The sequence below is a fragment of the Hevea brasiliensis genome, unplaced genomic scaffold (genome assembly GCF_030052815.1).
Source record: "Hevea brasiliensis isolate MT/VB/25A 57/8 unplaced genomic scaffold, ASM3005281v1 Scaf7, whole genome shotgun sequence".
Lineage (NCBI taxonomy): Eukaryota > Viridiplantae > Streptophyta > Magnoliopsida > Malpighiales > Euphorbiaceae > Hevea > Hevea brasiliensis.
This window is the reverse complement of record NW_026615250.1, coordinates 1,297,197-1,320,425: the sequence shown is the minus strand read 5'-3', so window position 1 is coordinate 1,320,425 and position 23,229 is coordinate 1,297,197. Positions and strand designations below refer to the sequence as shown.

The following is a 23,229-nucleotide window of genomic DNA, read 5'->3' as shown; positions in this document are numbered from 1 at the left end:
GTAAGTTATTAAATAAATTACTATTTATAAAAATTTATAATTTTAAATAAATAAATAAATAAAGTAAATCTATATTTTTGCGAGATGGATGATTTTTCATGCAATATAGTATTTTTTTTTAAACAACGTGAAGTTCATCAGACATAATTTTTTTTAAACTATGTAGAATTTATTTGGCATATTTCGATTCCAGGTTCTAATTTCTCAATTCTCTACTCTAAGTCTTTTTTTTAAATAATAATAAAATTATGATTGAAATTGTAAAATGTTAAAAGAAATGTTTATATTTATGAAAAATATTTACATTTAATTAATTTTTATTTTATAATAATTTCCATGGATGGTTGAAATTGGTATTGGAGTGGGAAGGAGAAATCTAGCGAGTTCAAGAAAAACAATGGACCAAGATGAAGCTAAAAGCAACGAGAATCACTCTTCCTCTTCGCGGGACTCCAATCCATGCCCCATCTGTCTCGGTCCCTTCCTTCAAGAATCCTATCTTGATTCCTGTCTTCGTACGTTGTCTTGATTTTCTCTCAAAAGGCTTACCCTTTCTTTTTATTTTTCCTTCTTCTTAACAATTCATATGTCTATTATTGACCCAATTCCTCGTTTGGTATTTGTATGAGAGCTTTCTTCTTGTGCTTTTCGTTGCTTAACCTCTACTTGATTTCCGGTGTTCATTTCAGTTAGTAGTGATTAGGCGCTTACGAATTGTTAAGGATTATATGAAAAGAAAGCAATTCGAAACCTTTATGATAGTAATTGTGCATTACGAATCAATACTAAATGTGGGTATTTGAGCAATTTTACTATAATTCTGTATAAGCCTCATTTGAGCTTGTATTGGCAATGCTTTTCAGATACCAGTGTTTCCATGAGTGCTTGTGTGTGCATGCTTTTATATATATATATATATATATATATATATATATATATATATATATATTTTTGTGTATATATTTGTATCCTTAGTGGTCAATTACCTTTGTAAAGGAAGCACTTAAGAGAATGAAAGTGGGTAAAGCCTGTGGACCCGATGAAATACCAATTGAAGTGTAAAAGTATTTGGGAGATATGGGAGTGGCATGGTTAACTAAATTATTTAATAAGATTCTAAACTCAAAGAAAATGTCTGATGAATGGAGGAAGAGTATTTTAGTACCTATTTTTAAAAATAAGGGAGACATACAGAGTTGCTCAAACTATAGGGGAATTAAACTCATGAGCCATACTATGAAGTTGTGGGAGAGAGTTGTGGAGCATCGACTACGTCATGATACTTCTATTTCTCTCAATCAATTTGGTTTCATGCCCGGTCGTTCAACTATGGAAGCGATCTTTCTCATTAGAAGCTTGATGGAGAAATATAGAAATGTGAAGAAAGAACTACACATGGTTTTTATTGATTTGGAGAAGGCTTATGATAGTGTTCCAAGAGAGGTCTTATGGAATGTATTAGAACAAAAGAGGGTATCTATTAGGTACATACAAGTATTGAAAGATATGTATGAAGGAGCAACTACTATTGTGCGCACAGTGGGAGGGGACACAAGAGATTTTCCGATCTCAATTGGATTACACCAAGGATCAGCCATAAGCTCTTACCTTTTTACATTAGTTTTAGATGAACTGACGAAACATATACAAGAGAGTATTCCTTGATGCATGATGTTTGCGGATGATATTGTTCTGATAGATGAGACACGAAAAGGAGTCAATAGAAAGCTAGAACTTTGGAGAAGTACTCTAGAGTCAAAGGGTTTTAAGTTAAGTAGAACGAAGACAGAATACATGCATTGCAAGTTCAGTGAAGGCCAAACTGGTGATAGGGAAGGAGTTAGTTTGAATGGAGTGGTACTGTTACAAAGTAATTACTTTAAATATCTAGGCTCAGTCCTTCAAGTAGATGGGGGATGTGAGAAGGATATTAGTCATAGGATTAAAGCCGGATGGTTGAAGTGGAGACGTGCCACGGGAGTTTTATGTGATCGTAAGATTCCCAATAAGAGTTGCAGAGATGAGAATGTTAAGGTGGATGAGTGGCCATACTAGACTAGATAAAGTCCGTAATGAGAGTATTAGAGAAAAGGTAGGAGTGGTGCCAATTGAAGATAAGTTGAGAGAAGGGAGATTGAGGTGATTTGGTCATGTGAAGCGTAGACATACGGAGGCTCCAGTTAGATAAGTAGAGCACATTAGGTTAGAGGATAGAAAGAAAAAAAGGGGTAGACCTAAATTGACTTGGAGGAGAGTAGTACAACATGACTTAGAAGCATTACACATTTCTGAGGATTTAACCCAAAATTGTTCAGAGTGGAAAAAGCGAATCCATATAGCCGACCCCAAATTTTTGGGATAAAGGCTTAGTTTAGTTGAGTTGAGTATATATATATTTTTGTGATGTTTGGGTTGGGCAGGAGGGCGCGGGGCGGGGGGAGGGAGGGAGAGGGTTGGGGAATGATACAAGATGATGGTGGGTCATTTGTTCCTCTCATTCCTGTATTGCAGATAAATTTTGTTACAGTTGCATTTTGCATTGGACTAAAGTAGTTGCTGGCAAGCATTCTCATGCACCTTGTTCTGTAAAATGTCCTTTGTGCAAGGTTTGCTTTATTCCACTTATGTTTCACTTTAGCTTCACATAACAATGCAGGCCTTCTGTTTTACCTTATTGATTACAGGGTTGTTGTCTCTGTGTAAAATTTGTTGTTAATGGCGGTATTGTTTGGCTATTCTGCAGACAGAAAACCTTTCAATAATTTATGGATATGATGGAAGTTCATTCCAAATGCAGTATATAAATGACAATTTTGAGCTTAGGTACCTATTTCTATATTCTTGTTTTCCCTTCCAACCCTTCACTATATTAAAATTGGTTATTTACTTAGTTTATGTCCTTTTTTTTTTTCCAGTTCTTTCTTTTCAAAAGCTCACAAGTATAGATTAAAATGCTATTATATTGAATCAGGTTCTCTACTACTTCCCATTTTATTCTTGTTTTGTTAAACAGATATTTGTCTTTTAATGCTATTTCCCAAAAAATCAATACCTATGTATGTTTTTCAGTAAATTTGTGTTCAGTTAGGTATCTTGAGCAATATAGTTAACGCATTGCGATATTGGAAGTCCCGTAAGTATCTTCAACCAAATCGGTGGCTGCAAAGTTGGTTGAGAATAGAAATTCAGGCTCTTTTGCAGGTCCATCTGTTAATTGAGATTTTTCTATGCTTTGACCTTTACTTGTTACAAAATACAAACTTGGACATCCCACTGAATTTTGGTGCTCTAACATATGAGATTATATTATTAAATTAAGATACTCTATTCATTAGAACAGATAAATGCCATTAATAAAGTTGCATTGCTGGTAAATTGGAGATCTTACCAAAATTAATAACTTGTATAACTAAGCTGGCATTAGTGGATGACTGCATAACCGTGTGAAAAACTGTTCAAACCATTTTTTTTAGTCATATAGAGCTATACATAGCATCAATTATGTTGCATCAAGTATGTCTTTTCCTACTTTACTCCATTGAATTCAGATCAATTTTCTATTTTTTTTTAATGTCAGAGTTTGAAAGGCATTATTCTCTTCCAACTCTTTCATGTGCTACTTTGGCACTAGTTCAAACTTTGTGGATGTGGATAAATATTTAAAGTTTTGGTTTTGTGTATTTTTCGGTGTATACAGGAAATAGAAGAATGTTTATGGCTTTATGCATATAATAGTAATGCTGTTTACAAAAAGCCTTGCACTGTTTTTGTTTTGGATTTTCTTTTTCTTTTTCTTTTTTGTTTGTTGATAATTTGGGATGTTAATTTAATGTATATAGCTTTCTTCTAGCTTTGGTTGGCTATCATTGATTAACTTTCATCTTCTGACCTGCCTGCTTGCAGGAAGAGGATGTTGAAATTATTGTACACCATATGCTTGGTGTGGTTGATTCATTCTTGAGAAGGTGTTTTCTTTACTTATCCTACCTTTTGTTTATTCATGTGCAAGTTAATGATGAAAATGAACTCTAGATTGTAATAATTGGATTCCTCATTCTTTAAGTTCTTTTGATGACTACTAAAGTTTGGCGCATAACGCTAATTATTTTACATATCTCTTTCTCAAAAGCTTGTTTTCCTTTTTGCCAGGGGTGATCAATCTCATCCAATGAGAACACCTGAAAAAAAACAAGGAGAGTTCAAGAATCTAGTCTCTGATGCAGCAAGGACTTTTCTAGCAGCAAGAACAGAACGATTCGTGAATGAGATGGAATTGTTTCTTGCTTCAGGTTTCAACATTGAAGCCTATGATGAAGTATACATGCAGTAGTTGGGTTGGAACACTCCTAGATTGACTGGTGAGGCTGCAGATGTAGAACATAGTGAACACACACCAATAGTCCCATACTTGTATATTTTTTACGACGACTCTGATGAAACTGATTGAGGTTGCAGAAGGAGAACGTAGTGAATTCACACCCACCTGGAATTTTGTATTTCTATCTTTGATGCCGACTCTGATGAAGCTGATTAAAACTTTCATTCCTAATGTGAAACAACAAAGTTTGAATTATGCTTGATTAAAAAATATACCCTTAGTTATCAATAAGCTTTAACTCACTGGTACTAGAGTTGTCTCTGATGATAATATATTGAGTTCGAGTTTTAATCGAAATTTAATGAACTGAAAAAGAAACCTTTAGCTAGTCTTGACTACTTTGACAACATGGTTCTAATTTGAGTATCCTATCGATTAATGGTTAATGTTTTAATAAAATTTTTGAAAGGGAAAAAACTTGGATATGATTTCAGGTCGTTTTGGGAATGATGGAATGCTTGAGGGAATTGTGAAGAAGAGTATCCAATAAGTCATTAGCATGGGCCAATCCGATTCACGAAAAGAAAGAAGTATCGTTATCTAGGGGTGCCATGCAGACAGTAGGGATACCTCAGAATAAGGAGAGCCTTGAAGAAAAAGGGAGATTATAGGATCATGGCCAGAGCTTTGCGCATGTAATTGTTGTACAAGGTTCTGTTGTAGAAGTAATGTTTAACTAATAACTATCATTTTGTGGCATTTGCCTTGTCTCCCCCTGTTCCCTTTGAGTTGTGAACTCTTTTTTGAGGTTACATTAAATTTTATTAAGTTAATATCTGGAACTAGATGCATTGTTCTTTCATGGATTACCATCGTTACATGATTGGAATATTGAAATATGAGCAGTAGGCACCTGTCCATCACATGCAAAGTTTTCAAATCACATTGTTCTTTCAGCAGAGTTTGATGATCACCAACAGCTTTCAGATCATCTGGGAATAAAGGCATTCTCAACTTTAGAGAGTTCCGAAGGAAAAAACTAACGGCCATTTTTAACACACCAAGAATCATATTGACACAACAAATAAAAAAAAAAAAAAAATTCAAGCAGCATTCACATTGATCATGAGCTCTGGTTTAAATAGATTAATGTATTTTTCAAAATAAAAAAAATACATATATTAATAATTATAAGAGTTTGAATATCAAATCAGTTTTTTTGAAGAGGGAATTAACCTTAATTAAATTAAACACTGTTTTGTTTATTGAGTCGTTTTAGTAATGGAAATGTTAAAGCAATTTAGGTTGAAATATATTAACAAGTTTAAAAATTATTTAATCAAATTTATTTGGTATTTTCAAACATGAATTAAGAGTGTTATATAAATTAAAAATAATGACCGAAGCATGAGCTTGAATTTGCAAAATTGAATAACACATTCTTATAATGATTCAATAAGTTAAATTAAATAGTGTAAAAATATAAAATTGATTTAATTTTTTTTTCTACATAATAAATAATTTTTCCGTGGTATAATATTCAAAGTTAAGAATTTTTTTTATTGTAAATATCTTAAAAATTTGAAAATTTTTTTATTATAACTATTACATAGAAATTTGTTATGTTAATATTTTGTTTAATGGAATTTAGTAATTTCAATATATCTTCTATTTTATAAATAAAATATATCTTTTATTTTATGTCAATATATCTTTTATTTTGTTATTTTTTATTTATTTATTACAACTATCTTAAAAATTTGAAAATTTGTTTATTATAACTATTACATAGATATCTGTTATGTTAATATTTTGTTTAATGCAATTTAGTAATTTCAATATATCTTCTATTTTATAAATAAAATATATCTTTTATTTTATTTCAATATATCTTTTATTTTGTTATTTTTATTTATTTATTACAACTATCTTAAAAATTTGAAAATTTGTTTATTATAACTATTACATAGAAATCTGTTATGTTAATATTTTGTTTAATGCAATTTAGTAATTTCAATATATCTTCTATTTTATAAATAAAATATATCTTTTATTTTATTTCAATATATCTTTTATTTTGTTATCTTTTTTATTTATTTATTATAACTATCTTAAAAATTTGAAAATTTTGTTTTATACAATAATCTCCAATTCCCTATCTCTCAAGAAACACAACCCTTAAGCTACTAGTAGCAATCTCCAATTCCACATTTCTCTTCAAGAAACACAGCTTTTCTGTCGCAAACAACGTATGTTTCCTTCAACCATGGCGCCCGTCATCTCCGTGGTGGTCATATCCTCCTCCTCCTCTTCTACTCCAAGGAAGCCAAAACATGATTCTAAATGGTACGCAATGATCAAGCGACGCAATGCTTTTAAGAGGAAAAATAAGACTCCAGTCGTTTGTTTCGAAAGGGCTACAACTTTGGAAGCCTCTCATGGGCTTTCATGGGTTCGAGTGTGCTTGCTTGGCAAAGGAGGATTTGGTTCTGTCTTTTATGCTAAAACAAGAACAACCATAAATCAGGGAACTCATCTTCCTTCTCAATTGGCAGTCAAATCTACAATTATGGATCAATCATCTTCATTACAGCATGAGAAACAAGTTCTCTGTGATCTTACTTCCAGTCCGTACGTGGTTCGTTGTTATGGAGACGAAGTCACGCATATAGCTAATGGGGTGAAAGTATATAACTTACTTTTGGAGTACTGTTCGGGACTTAGCTTAGAACGGCAAATAAGATTATCAGGTTTTGGGTTGGCTGATTCTGATGTTAAGTATTATTCAAGAGACGTTCTTCGAGGGTTGAAGTACATTCACTGTCGTGGCTACATCCATTGCGATATCAAGCCGGACAACATTTTGCTGGTGCCTGGTAGTGGAGAAAGGAAGGGAACTTTTGTAGCAAAGCTTGCGGACTTCGGATTGGCTAAGGCAGTGGATGAAGAGTGCCATGATTTGAGGGGCACAACCAGATATATGTCTCCAGAATTGGTGAGAGATAAAAAGATTGGGTATGCTACAGACATTTGGGCCTTTGGATGTGCTGTGTTGGAGATGCTAACTGGAAAACCAGCCTGGGAGTATTCAGAAGTTGAAGATCTTCTGTGGGTGATTGGATATACAGATGAACTGCCTCAAATACCCAGTAACGTATCAGAAGATGCAAAGGATTTCCTGAGCCGATGTTTTGTTCGTACTGCTGCTCATAGATGGTCTGCTGATTGCTTACTAGAGCATCCTTTCCTTTCTGTGAACTAGGGGTGGAGAAACTCTAATATCTGCAAATAGGCAATGGAATGTAATATGCTGACAATTTTGTTTTCTTGTTGTTTTTCCCTATACTTCTAACTTCTTCATATATCATCCCCTCATCACAAGCCAGTGTTCCCTCAAGATCTCTGATAAAATGTAAATTTAGTTGATTTTCCCCATCATTTTCCCTTTTATTTGTTGTAAGTTTTACGATAATAGCTTTAAAAAATAGTTTATATTTTAAATATCATCTAATTTTATCACATAATTAATACATGAAAATATATACTATTTTAAAATATCATCTCATTTCACAATTTCTTTTTTGTTTCACTCATGAAAAATTGCTGCAAATCCAAAAAGAAAGCTTAATAAAATTAAAAATTAGTGATAAAAACTGCACTGATGGTATTTAAATTCATATATAACATCAGTGTTACTTAGGACTGAACTTTTTAAACCCTTAAATAATTAGACCTTTTCAATTTTTATTTATTTATTGAGTCGGTATTTTTATTTCCAACTGCAGTCAATTAAGCTTATGGATGTTTCAATATAATAAATACATTAAGGATTTATTTTTAAGAATATAAAAAAAATTAGGAATTAAAAAAAATTGCATTAATTACTTGTTTTTTGTAAGTATTATTAACGTAAAAACTATTATTAACAAATTCATTGTGCTTTAATGCTCGAGCAAATAATGCAAAAAACTCACCACATAGATGTGTAGCTGAGAATTGGTAGTTTGAAGATGTTTCTGTTCTTCGAATATATCTTTTTCTTGAAGTCATAGAATCAATTAAAATAAAAGAGATGATAAGACCACAGCTTGTTGGATCATGTGCATGGCTCACTCGATAGCAAAATGGCTTTCTCAAATTTTTTTTAGATTGCACAATCTGCTAAAACATCCTACACACCTATTGCTGAGAGTTACTGCAGAAAGTTTGATCAAGGTACTTCCTGAGGAGAAAAACTCAGTTTCCTATAATTTTTTGCTTCACATTCTCAAGTTGGGAATGATGATGAGAATTAAGTTTGAATTGTTAAATAAGCTGGAACAGAGAATAGCACTTATGTTGGAGCAATGTTCTGCTTCAGATCTCTTAGTTAGGAATTACAACAATACCGATACTCTCTGGGGTGTGATATCTGCTGCCTTGTTAATTTTGAAACCTTGTCTTAATGATTTTAAATTTCTTTCCATGTAGTATTGCACTAAAAGATTTGGTTTCCATCTAGCAGAGTAAACTGTATTTTATATAAAAAAAAAATGCATTTCAAGTATCAGAGGTAAGTACTTGGAAGTAAGGTTTGAAAGTGACATGTCATCTGACTTGAAAAAAAAAATTGTGTATCAACATCTATGTGGATTTGCATATTTATTTTTAGGTCAAATGATAAAATATTCTATTATTTGTAAATTACTTAGTCAATTCATTTTCATTTAGTTAATTTATTTACTACATTTGCATAATTATGTTACTTTCACTTGCAAGTGCTAAAGGTTTTATTTTTAGAGCTACGTGGACCTAATCCTTCATTTTGTTATGAAGGTACGTAGGCAGCCTTCGGGTGCAGTCCAAAATAAAAAAAAATTATTTTCTTGATTTTCATATTATTATTATTATTATTATTATTATTATTATTATTATTATTATTATTATTATTATTATTATTATTATGTGTTGAAATAGTTAATTATAGTAGAAATATTAAAATTTTGTTTTTGGATATATTAGTCATGTTTAGTAGAATTTGGGTGACACAAGAAGTGGATATTTGAATAGATTAGTATTCCAAAGAATAGGCATTGGAGATAAAAATAGTATCTCTAAGATCCAAATAGACTATTTTCCAGGTGGAGCTAAAATCTTTGAGTTAGTTGTGAAATTCTGCTATGGATGGAAAGTTGATCTAACAGCAGCCAACATTGCTCCAGATATCTGGCTGCATATTTCTTGGACATGAGTGATGATCTTGAACAAGGAAATCCTATTTCTAAGGCTAAGACTTTTCTAAGTTTTATGCTTTTAGCAACATGGAAAGATATATTTCAGATTTTCAAAAGCTGTGAGATAATTTCTTCAAGCGCCAAGGAATTACAACTCTTGAAATGATGCTCTGAAGCTATTGCTTGGAAAGCTTCCATGGACCCAAAAAAAATTGTTGCTGGTGATGATGATTCATTGTGTTCTAATGCTTGGGCAAATAATGCAGAAAACTCGCAACATAGATTTGTAGCTGAGAATTGGTGGTTTGAAGATGTTTCTGTTCTTCGAATAGATCATTTTCTTGAAGTCATTGAATCAACTAAAAGAAAAGAGATGATAAGATCATAGCTTGTTGGATAATGTATAGCTCACTGGACGGCAAAATGGCTTTCTCAAATTCTTTTTGGACAGCATAATCTGCCAAAAATCCTACACATCAGTTAGAGTTACTACAGAAAGTTTGATCAAGGTACTTCCTGAGGAGAGATGTAATTTTTTGCATTACCTTTTAAAGTTTTTTCTATGCTAAAATATCCAGCATCAAGAATATATATTGTGGGAAGGTTGGTGGATCGCTAGGGATGAGAAGCTTTTGATTAAACAGTTGCAATTGCTTATAGAAGCATTACCAAAAGACGCTCGATATTGTGATGACAATCTCTATACGGCCATAGACATGTCTCAAGGGATCCTCTCACTATACGTCTACTTTCCTATTGCATGTCACTAACTAGAGAGTTACCCAGACACATCCTAATCTAACTGAAGAAGAAAGAACAAGCGTATGCAAAGCCATTGTTGTCCCAAAATAGTCCAAGAGGGGGGTGAATTGGACTTTAACAATTTTTCGGCCCTTGCTTATAGCCTAATGAAAAATTGTGGCTTTGTTCAACTATGTGATTCTTCTATGTAAAAAGAAAGTAATATGTGCTTTAACAATGTGTTCCTAAGTTGCAATTCAATTCTCAATCAATGTATATGGCAATATCTAACAAATCATTCATCAACCAATTTTCTCAAGTCACTCAATATGTCCACAAATTTATCAACTCAATCTATTTAATCAACATTCAATATTATGTATATGAGAAAAGAAATTTAAATTGCTCAAAAGTAAAGAGGTAAAGGTTAGAGAGATCAAACACAAGGATTTTATAGTGGTTCGGCTTAACTAGCCTACATCCACTCTCTCAAAGAACCCTCTTTGAGTCTTCTCTCCACTATTTGCTCTTTTGAAGGCAAGAGACCAAAAGCCCTTTACAATTTCTCAACACCAAGCTTTTACACCAAGGTAGCTTGAAACCTTCACAAGTGCTATCACAAGCACTTACACTCCCAAGCTTCAATAGGTGCTTGTACAACCTCTCTTGAATGCAATTCAATATTTCAACACTCACTCTTACTCAATACAAATCAAACTATAAAGAAGAGATGAGTTGATTTGCCAATGGAAGCTCAAAATCTTAAATGCTCTTGAATGAAAGCAATAAATGAAAAATCAATGTTGGAGTTCAAATGTAGGCTTTCATTAAATTGTAAATGAAGTAAAGAAGGTGTATTTATAGTCCCAAATTATTCTAGACCGTTTGAAACCCTTTTGGAACGTTATACACACTGCCCAAGACAAAATGGCCGTTATTTTGTCCTTTTGTGCGAAGTTGAGCAGCTCTGGACAGTTAGCAAACTAATAAAATTTTAGGAGCAGTCAGCAAACTGGTTAGCAAACTAATGTTTTTAGCAAACATATTAGCAAACCGAAAATTTTAGCAAACCAGTTAGGAAACTAAGTCAACAGCTGCATGTCTCAACTTGCAATGTAAAATGATTTAGACCTTTGAAAAATGTTTCAATGGTTGTGTTCAAGGTCATGATGAGAAAAAGTAATCAGAAAATAAATTTTCATTTTTGAGCTCCATATGACTAAATTCTCATCCATTCTTTTTCACAAAAAGGCCTAAGACTCTAACACTATACTCTTCATACCTTTTCTTTGAGTCTTGGCTTCCATAGTCTTTTTCTCATTTTGGATTTGTCTTGGAATGCCTTTGAGTATCTTTTCTTCTTAGATGCAACTTCAAAGGTTCTTTATGCATAAGACAAAGAATCTACACATCACTTAAAGGTTAGGTTAGATAGATTCTCTTTGAGTTTTGTTATCATCAAAATCAATGCTCATTTTGAGCTACACGGGGTCAACAATCTCCCCCTTTTTGATGATGACAAAACTCAATTGAATCAACAGTAAAAAATAAAAGTGTGTGAAAATTTATGTGAGTATGTAAGTCCAAGTATAGCATACCGAAAAAGCTCCCCCTAAATATATGCACACAATATCCAAGAAATCCATTTTACAGACATAAGCTCCCCCTGAAATTATGCTATCAAACATATTCACACTTCACAAGTATCAATCACAAGTATAAGCATATATCCAGCAACACAAGTATCATCACATATATATATCTCACAAACATCAACACATATTCACATATCATCACACTTCACAAGTATATCAACACATTTCCATAGTCTCATGTTCATCAACACATATTCACATATCCATAACCATTCTCCCCCTTTTTGTCATCAATCAAAAAGGAAACAGGAGAAAATACCCAAAAAGAATCATGTTAGCCAAAATGGAAATGCAGTAAGGTAGACAGTAACAAACTAAAAACCAAAAGTAGCACACAGACTAGTAAGCTAAAAATGCAATCGAGAAACTAAAAATCCGGATGAGATGCTATTTAAGTGCATTACTCTGCGAGTGGATTTTGAAGGCACCATTTTCTTCCTAGGCAGTTTAATAACAGGAGCCGGAGGTGCTTGGTCAGCCACTTCATCATTTTTCTCGGCCTCATCATCTTCAGAAGGGGGTTGAAGAGCAATGAGGGTCCGCACGGATTTGATGCGGTTGACTTGTACCTTCAGTACCTTTCTTTCTTTGCGGGGCAGCAGCTGCAGATAGCTGAGTTTGAGCACTAGCTTGGTGTTCTTTGAGAGAAGGTTCCTGGTGCTGTGTAGGAACAGCAGCTGGCTCAACTGATGGTGCAGGTGGAGGTTCAACAGCTTGTTCAGATTCTAGAACCGTCTCACTGTCCTTTGGCAACTCACTTTCAGTTGCTACAACTTTTTTACCATCAAGGTCAGGAGGTACATCAGTTGTAGGACCAATCTTAGGTTCAAGAACCTGGTCACTAGCTTGTTCATCAGGGGCATCCACTACAGGTTCAAATTCTGCTTCAGCAAGTTTACCACTTTCACATGCCATATCAGCAGGAGACTCTTCAACTTTGTTGCTTTCTCCCTTATCAGCAGAAACCTGAGTACCAACCTCAACTTTAGTTGGAACTCCAAGTCCCTTGGCCTGCTGAAGAGCCAGAATCAGCTTCTTTAACTCCTCATTTTGAGTGAGCAGGTGACTCACTTTATAGTCAACAACATCCACAAATTTTCTGAGAATGTCAAGAGACTGAGTTGTTGAACTAAAATGTTCATTAACAGTAGCTATTAGCCCTTGAATTTCAGTCAACACTTCACTAGCGTAACTAATCAACTTTAGCAGAGGAGGAACCACCCTTTTCAAATCTGGTCTTTCTCCCATCAGTGTCTGAATGTATTTCTCTAAGCACTATCAAGTCAGCCCTAGAGCTTTCCTTAGTGACATTCACCTCTAGCTCTTTAAACACTGCAGTCAACAAGTGTGCATAGGGCAGTTTGCCAATTCCATAGGCTTTGCACATGTTTTTGAAAATTAAGTAGGCTAAATTCAACCTAACTTTACTCACAATGTGCCACATAATACACATGTCCAAGTGACTCAGATAGCCATAACTGCCAGATTTCGGACAGAACACATAGTTTACCATACTGTGAATAATTTTGATATGCTGGAGGGCTTTGGTACTGGTGGATTTCTCATTTTTGGTAGTGCTAGCAGGAAATACCTCATTTTCAAACTCAACCAGATTAAAACCTGCTACTCTAGCAACATCCTTATGCGTGGAAATTCTATTTCCATCATTGGGCAATTTTAAAGCCGTGGCTATCAATTCAACAGAGACACTATATGTATTTGTATTCAAAATGACTTCAAATCGATCCTCATCATCAACAGTGCGCAAGGTTCTATAAAATTCTTGTACAAGCCTAGGGTAATATTCATTTGCGCATTCACAGACACCCAACCAACCTTGAAATTCAAAAAGCTCTTTAAAGTGAAAGTTTACCTGATTAAAGTTCTCCCATTTGATGAATTTGCAATCCAACAGTGCTTTATCCACTGAACCCGAAAGCTTTGCGATACCCATTTTCTTTTGAGCATCCGTCCCTTGCTTCTGTACCGCCTTTTTCTTTTCTGGTGTGGATTTAGGTGTTTCGACACCTTTGGACGAGTGAGAAGACTCACTAACCGATTTAGATTTCGGCATATTTTGCTTACGTTTCATTTTCTTCCGTAATGCCGCGACAGGAGCATTGTCGGATGCGGACGAGGAAGATGAAGCAGCTGCAATGGCAGGGGATTTTCGTTTGGTGCGAGCCATGGAAACCAAAATGAAATTGGGTAATGGTGGTTCGGTGAGGTAAGGGAGGAAGAGGAAAGGAAACTCGAGATTTTTGGGTGAGTTAGGGTTTGTTTCGCCGGATAGAGGTATTGGGTATGGTTTGGGATGTGTCGGAAATCAAAAACAGAGGAGAGAGAGAAAATGTGAGGTTTCGTGTGGCAGAGGATTTAAGTCCTCTTGAGTCCCGCGCTTTTCAGTGTCACTGTACTTTCAACTGAACCAGTTTTTCCCTTTTCTTTCCCCCTTTTTTTTTATTTTATTTTGCATTTCAAACAAGTCTACCTATACCTATATACACAAAAAAAATTCTACATGTCTGACACATTACTGAGAGTATGATATCAAATGTGGAAAGATAAATGCATTGGTGAACACGTAGAAAACTTCAAGAACAATCACCTTTTGGTTTGAAATTTGAACAGTGCTTAATATAGCAAACTAATTTTCGTCACGCAATATTAGCATACAACCTAGTAAACTAATTTCGCGAGTACACAAACAAGTTAGCTAATATGCTTTAAGGATTTTTCAGCAAACTAATATCACAGCAGATCAATTACACATTTAATAAAATGTAGATACATGAAGTTATTATGACTTAGATTTTAAGCAAGTGATTCACACATACCAATTTCCCTTCTAATTCTACAAAAGGTTTCTTCATTAAGAGGCTTTGTAAAAATGTCAGCAAGTTGATTTTCAGAGGCAACAAACTCTATTTTGATATTTCCATTTTGAACATGATCTCTAATAAAATGATGTCTAATCTCAATATGTTTAGTTCTTGAATGTTGGACTGGATTTTTGACCAAGTTTATGGCACTTGTGTTGTCACACTTAATTGGAACAAGATTATATTTTAAACCAAAATCTTCCAAATGTTGTTTCATCCATAGAATTTGAGCAACACAACTACCAGCAGCTATATATTCTGCCTCAGCTGTAGATAAAGCTATTGAAGTTTGTTTCTTCTTGTGCAAGAAACTAGTGCATGACCAAGAAATTGACAAGTACCGAGGTACTTTTTCATCGATCTACTTCCAAAGAAAATCAGAGTCACTATAGCCAACAAGATTAAATGATTCGCATTTAGGATACCATCAACCAATTGATTTTGAGCCTATGAGATATCTAAAAATCCTATTGACTGCACTAAGATGGGATTCTTTTGGACATGATTGAAATCTTGCACACAAGCAAACACTAAAGTGTATATCTGGCCTAGATGCAGTAAGATACAAAAGAGAGCCAATCATACCTCTATAAAGTTTGGTATCTACTTCTTTACCTTTTTCATCACTGTCCATTTTAATTGTTGAACTCATAGGAGTGCCCATGCTCTTCAAATTTTCCATCTTAAATTTCTTTAGCATATCCTTGATGTACTTTGATTGATTTATGAAGATGCCATCTTTCATTTGTTTAATTTGAAGTCCAAGGAAGAATGTAAGCTCACCCATCATGCTCATTTCAAATTCATTCTGCATAATCTTAGAAAATTTCTTGCAAAGAGATTCGTTAGTAGCACCAAAAATTATATCATCAACATAAATTTGCACAATGAGCATATCATTATGATGCTTCTTAACAAAAAGTGTTGTATCCACTTTGCCTCTTTGAAAATCATTTTGTAAAAGAAATTTACTAAGCCTTTCATACCATGCTCTAGGAGCTTGCTTTAAACCATATAAGGCTTTAGTAAGTTTATAAACATGATTTGGATGTTCATGATTTTCAAAACCTGGAGGTTGTGCAACATACACTTCCTCATCAATATAACCATTTAAAAATGCACTCTTGACATCCATTTGATAAAGCATAAAATCCTTGAAACATGCAAAGGCACACAACATTCTAATAGCTTCAATTCTAGCAACCGGAGCAAAGGTTTCATCAAAATCAATCCCTTCCTCTTGGTTGTAGCCTTGAGCCACTAGTCTAGCTTTGTTCCTAACAACATTGCCTTTTTCATCCATTTTGTTTCTAAAGACCCATTTAGTACCAATAATTGAATGATCTTTTGGTCTAGGTACTAAATTCCAAACTTTATTTCTCTCAAATTGATTTAGTTCTTCTTGCATGGCAAGAATCCAACATTCATCATTTTGAGCATCTTCAAAACATTTAGGTTCAATTTGTGAAACAAAAGCAACATTACCAAAATATCTTCTCAATTGTGCTCTAGTCATCATCCTCTGAGATGGATCATCAATAATGTCTTCTTGAGGATGGTTTCTATGGAATCTCCAATCTTTAGGTAAATCTTCATGCTGGGGCTCATTTACTTGTAATTCTTCCAAATTTGGCATTTCTTCATTAATTTGATCTTCATTGGCATCATGGACATCTATTGTAGTTTCTCCTTGAGTTTCCTCATCTTTGTCATCAACTTGTTCCATTTCTTCACTTGATATTATATTCTCTTTTCCAAAAACCTGCTCATTATCATCACAAGCATTTTTTCTTCTAATAGAAGGGTTAGTCTCATCAAACAAAACATGAATAGTTTCCTCAATAACCAAAGTTCTTCTATTGAACACTCTATAGGCTTTACTCTTTGTTGAATACCCAAGAAAGATTCCTTCATCGGATTTAGCATCAAATTTCTTTAGGTTATCCTTCTTGTTATTTAACACATAGCACTTACAACCAAATGCTTTAAAATAAGAGATATTTGGTTTCCTTCCTTTCCATAGCTCATAGGGGGTCTTTTTCAAAATTGGTCTAATCAAAACTCTATTCAACACATAACAAGATGTATTGATAGCTTCAGCCCAAAAGTACTTTGGCAAATTATTTTCACTCAACATAGTTCTAGTCATTTCTTGCAAAGTCCTATTTTTCCTTTCTACTACCCCATTTTGTTGTGGTGTTCTAGGAGCTGAAAAATTATGATTGATTCCATATTTATCACAATATTTCTCAAACGAATGATTTTCAAATTCAGTTCCATGGTCACTTCTTATAGATGAGATGCAAAAGCCTTTTTCATTTTGAACCATTTTACCAAACAAGGTGAATTTTTCAAAAGTTTCATCTTTGTGAGCAAGGAAAAATGTCCATGTATATCTTGAATAGTCATCAACAATAACTAAAGCATATAACTTTCCACCAAGACTAGTAGGAGTTACGGGTCCAAATAAATCAAGATGAAGCAATTCTAATGGCCTAGTGGTAGACACAATATTCTTAGATTTAAAAGATGCTCTAGTATGCTTTCCAAGTGCACATGCTCTACATTGAAATTCATTTTCATACTTAATCTTAGGAAGACCATTAACAAGTTCTTTCTTAGACAGTTTTGAGAGTGTATGCATGCTTGCATGACCCAGTCTTCTATGCCATAAATAACTAGAATTATCAAGAGATACTAGACATGTACCATGATTAGTTTCAAAATTATTCATGTCAAGCAAGTAAACATTATTTGATCTATTGGCAATGAACAATGTGTCATTATCTAAACTATTGATTGTACATAGAGACGAAGTAAATTTTACCTCAAAGCCTTTATCACACAGTTGGCTTACACTTAGCAAGTTGTATTTCAAACCTTCAACAAGTGATACATCTTCAATACAAGGTTTGGTGCCAATTGTGCCATTTCCAATTATTTTTCCTTTCCCTTTGTCTCCAAATTTTACATATCCTCCATCTTTCATTGCAATTTTTGAAAACTTGTCTTTTTCACCAGTCATGTGCTTTGAACAACCACTATCTATATACCATTTATCACTTTCCTTCATTCCTTTGCAACAAACCTGAAATTTAATCATTTAGCTTTAGGTACCCAAGCAACTTTGGGTCCTTGGGGGTTAGTGACCTTAGGTAAGGTTCCCTTTGGTACCCATACCTTCTTTATCTTAAGATAACCTTTCCTAAATGCACAAGAGTTAATCATATGACCTCTTTTATTGCAATAATAACATGTAACATTAGGCAAGGAAGATGTAGATGCTTTAATGAAATGATTCTTATATTTGTCATAGTTCATGAAACCATCAAAACCAATTCCATATTTTTCACTCGAAATTCTTTGGTTTCCAAGAAGTACATCTAGAGTTTCTTTTCCTTTTGTAAATTTTGCCAAATCATTTGTCAAAGACTCTACCTTAGTTTCAAGAACTTTATTTTTCTCAATGAGCAATTTACAAGTATCTTTTGAGATTTTCAACTCTAAATCTAGTTCTTTAAACATGGCAATTTGTCCTTTGTAAAATTCATTTTCTTTATACACATTAGACATGGCAATATTTTGTGATCTCAATGATTCAATCTCTAAATTCATTTTAGTGCACTTTCTCTTGTAATTTCTATACTCATCATATACTCTAGCAAATGCAAGTTCAAGTTCTTCTACATTAGGGGATTCATAAGAATTTACCTCATTGTCGCTTTCTTCATCTTTTTGTGAGCTCTCAACTTTCTCCTCACATGCCATCAAACAAAGAAGAGCAGCCTCTTTGTCACTTGATTCATCATTTGAAGACTCTTCACTGTTGCTCCATACTACTTTCATAGCTTTCTTGCTCCTATCTTCTTTTCCTTTCTTCTTTTTGAGCAATGGACATTTGGGCTTGATATGTCCAGGTTTGTGACACTCATAACATACAATTTCTTCTTTTGAATCTTTGAAGTACTTATCCTTGGGAGTATACTTTTTCAAGAATTTCTTGTATTTGCTTCCTCCTTTCTTGAAAGCTCTTTTAAATTTTCTTGCAAGCACAGCCATTTCATCTTCATCATCACTTGAAACACTTGAGTTGTCACTTGAGTCAACTTTGAATGCAACTCCTTTCTTCTTATCTTCATCCCTGTTTGATTTGAGAGCAATGCTTTTCTTCTTCTTTTGCTCATTTTCAACTTCATCCTTCTTGTAAACCATTTCATGTGCAATGAGAGAACCAATGAGTTCATCATAGGTGAACGTTTTGAAATCTTTGGTATCTTGGATAACTGTTGTCTTTGCTTCCCAAGACTTTGGAAGTGATCTAAGAATTTTCTTCACAAGTTCAGCTTCCTCAAATTTTTTACCAAGTGCTTTGAGAAGATTTACAAGATCAGTAAACCTTGTACTCATATCTGCAATTGATTCTCCTGGCCTCATTTCAAACAACTCATAATCTCGAATCAAAAGGTTTGCTTTAGACTCTTTAACAACATCAGTTCCTTCATAAGTCACTTCAAGCTTATCCCAAATTTCCTTAGCAGATTGACATCCTGAAACACGATTGTATTCATTAAGGTCAAGTGAGCAATGCAAAATATTAATAGCTTTAGCATTTATAGAGATTTTCTTCCAATCATTGTCATCATATTCATCTTCATGTTTTGGAACTTTTGTAGTTCCAGTACCATTCTTTTGAGGAACATGTGGACCATTTTTAATAATTCTCCATGCATCAATATCTACAGATTGTATGAAATTTCTCATTCTTACTTTCCAAAATGAATAATTAGTGCCATTGAAAAGTGGTGGTCTAGTGATTGAGTAGCCTTCAACTAAAGGTGCAGGTATACCGGCAGTATTACTAGATGAACTAGCCATTATGGATCACTCTAAGGTTGTAATACCCTAAGCAAGAGAGTCAGGCTCTGATACCAATTTGTTGTCCCAAAATAGTCCAAGAGGGGGGTGAATTGGACTTTAACAATTTTTCGGCCCTTGCTTATAGCCTAATGAAAAATTGTGGCTTTGTTCAACTATGTGATTCTTCTATGTAAAAAGAAAGTAATATGTGCTTTAACAATGTGTTCCTAAGTTGCAATTCAATTCTCAATCAATGTATATGGCAATATCTAACAAATCATTCATCAACCAATTTTCTCAAGTCACTCAATATGTCCACAAATTTATCAACTCAATCTATTTAATCAACATTCAATATTATGTATATGAGAAAAGAAATTTAAATTGCTCAAAAGTAAAGAGGTAAAGGTTAGAGAGATCAAACACAAGGATTTTATAGTGGTTCGGCTTAACTAGCCTACATCCACTCTCTCAAAGAACCCTCTTTGAGTCTTCTCTCCACTATTTGCTCTTTTGAAGGCAAGAGACCAAAAGCCCTTTACAATTTCTCAACACCAAGCTTTTACACCAAGGTAGCTTGAAACCTTCACAAGTGCTATCACAAGCACTTACACTCCCAAGCTTCAATAGGTGCTTGTACAACCTCTCTTGAATGCAATTCAATATTTCAACACTCACTCTTACTCAATACAAATCAAACTATAAAGAAGAGATGAGTTGATTTGCCAATGGAAGCTCAAAATCTTAAATGCTCTTGAATGAAAGCAATAAATGAAAGATCAATGTTGGAGTTCAAATGTAGGCTTTCATTAAATTGTAAATGGAGTAAAGAAGGTGTATTTATAGTCCCAAATTATTCTAGACCGTTTGAAACCCTTTTGGAACGTTATACACACTGCCCAAGACAAAATGGCCGTTATTTTGTCCTTTTGTGCGAAGTTGAGCAGCTCTGGACAGTTAGCAAACTAATAAAATTTTAGGAGCAGTCAGCAAACTGGTTAGCAAACTAATTTTTTTAGCAAACATATTAGCAAACCGAAAATTTTAGCAAACCAGTTAGGAAACTAAGTCAACAGCTGCATGTCTCAACTTGCAATGTAAAATGATTTAGACCTTTGAAAAATGTTTCAATGGTTGTGTTCAAGGTCATGATGAGAAAAAGTAATCAGAAAATAAATTTTCATTTTTGAGCTCCATATGACTAAATTCTCATCCATTCTTTTTCACAAAAAGGCCTAAGACTCTAACACTATACTCTTCATACCTTTTCTTTGAGTCTTGGCTTCCATAGTCTTTTTCTCATTTTGGATTTGTCTTGGAATGCCTTTGAGTATCTTTTCTTCTTAGATGCAACTTCAAAGGTTCTTTATGCATAAGACAAAGAATCTACACATCACTTAAAGGTTAGGTTAGATAGATTCTCTTTGAGTTTTGTTATCATCAAAATCAATGCTCATTTTGAGCTACACGGGGTCAACAGCCATGGATTATCATAAACTATCACAAGAAGCTCACCAGCTTGTGATGAAGAATGAAAGATTACCCTTGTATATATCAATGCGAATTATCCTTCTTTTTTTAAGTCAATAGATAAATATTTCATTAACATAAAAGGGTTATATAGCTTTAAGCTAAAAGGAGCCCAGTCTACAGCATAAAGACCCAAAATTAGGCCCAATTACAGGAGAACCCTACTCTACTTGGGCAACCCAAAAGAAACCAGCATAGATCCAAATCTTCTTATTGCAGTGCCGCAGAGAAGGAAAAGCAAACCAAGAGAAGCTTAGGGAACACTGAGGCCTGATGAAGTCCCAGGAGAGCCACAACCCAATCACATTCCCACAAAACAACAAGATCAACATAGGGATTCTCCAGAGCAGTAGACCATGCAACCCAAATAATGCATTGCAGGCTAAGTAAGCAACTCAAAGAGGGTGATGAGGCAAAGCTCTAAATGGCAACATGCCTTGAAGGTCAGCCATGATGGTAGATTCGACTAAGGACCCCTGAGATGCCATCATCCCTTAAAATGATTACCCCTCCTAGAGCTAGAAAAAAGCACAAATGGAGACCATCCCTACATGCAAAACCCACAAAAGAAGCAGATGAAGAAAGCCCTCACAAATAACCATAGATCTGCCACCCAAAAAACCAAATTTTATTTGTCCAAAAACGCTATCTACGGAGGGGAAGACCCATGTCCGGGCAGAGGAGAGGAGGCCATCCCCTACCAGAAAAGGGTAGGGAATGGCCGATGGGAGCTCAACAGGAGAGATCTTGAGTCTCAGAAAAACACCTAGAACGAGAGAAAAGATGAGAGCACTTGAATTATCCTTCTTGAACAAGTAAATATAACGAAGTCAATGACAACTACCAGATCCAATTACCGAAGAACAAAGGCTCAAACTATCATCAGAATGACTAAGGGTTTGGATAAGGGATGCATGACACCTCAGAAAGAAAAAAAGATAATGAAGAAAGAGGTTGAGAACATGAAGGTGCAATTAAATGCATTGCGAAAGTGTAAAATGTAGCTTCAGAGACAAGTGAAGGGATGCACTACCTGGAAGGGGATTGGGGTTCTGGGAAAGCATTGTATAATATAATCTTTTATTATTGATTTATTTGAAAATCCATAACAATACTTGCAGATTGTTGTTGATTGTAGAATAAGATATTCTTCTTTTCATTTTATTAATCACCGGAAGATGATATGTTTATGTGCCTTAAGTTACCTTAAATGTGACCAAGATTAGATTATGAAAACCAATCAATTAAGTGCTTAGCGACCTAAAATTTAGCAGGCAACTTAAAATCATCAACTTAGTTGGAGGTGGCAGTTTCCTAGTTCTTCAATTAATTAAAGCCCATAATTTGACACGAGTTTTTTTTTCCCAGAAATGGCATATAAAATATTGGAATGAATATTACTCATGCTCTTAGATAATATATTTGATTCCAATCTCCTAAATAATTATTATTTCTCTCTCTTAAATTACTCTTTGTTTTCATTAGTATGAATCATTATATAGAAATGTAAGTATTTGGTTAATCTAAGTTGATGCAATTTGTTATTCCTTTATTTTTCTTTTGGTCCATCATTAAATTGAATGATTAAAATTTAATTTAGTTTTGATTGAAGCTTAATTTTATGATTTTACAATTTAATTTTAGAAAAAATTATAGAACCGCTAAATAGAAATGGCAATTCTATTCCTACCATGAAAAAAAAGGGAAGATATTTATTTTATTATTTTTATATTATTTTTATAATTAAAATTTAAATTCAAGATTTCACATATTAAGGATGATTATAATATTACTAAAAAAAATAATTTATTTATTAATTTATTACAAATATAATATAAATTTACTTTTTCTTTTCATCTATTTTAAATTATAGGTCACTTTTTATCTTAAAATAGTAATTTATTTATTAATTTATTATTATGTCTCTATTTAATTTGCATTGAAAAATAAAATTTATTAATTTTAAAAATAATTTAATACTGCAATTTATTTAATTCTTAATAAATCAATATGAGTAGAGAGTATATTAAAAA

The 23,229-nt window shown here is 33.7% G+C and overlaps 1 non-coding gene and 1 pseudogene across 1 annotated transcript; both read left to right on the top strand.

The window, feature by feature from the left end:
- Window positions 1–240: 240 nt before the first annotated feature.
- Window positions 241–4,447, top strand: LOC110660362 (uncharacterized). The gene is made up of 7 exons (XR_009147040.1): window positions 241–515; window positions 2,512–2,606; window positions 2,744–2,823; window positions 2,916–2,971; window positions 3,089–3,201; window positions 3,904–3,965; window positions 4,150–4,447. It is a non-coding gene; the product is annotated as an uncharacterized LOC110660362 (transcript).
- Window positions 4,448–6,584: 2,137 nt separating this feature from the next.
- Window positions 6,585–22,272, top strand: LOC131177697 (uncharacterized; annotated as a pseudogene).
- Window positions 22,273–23,229: the final 957 nt, after the last annotated feature.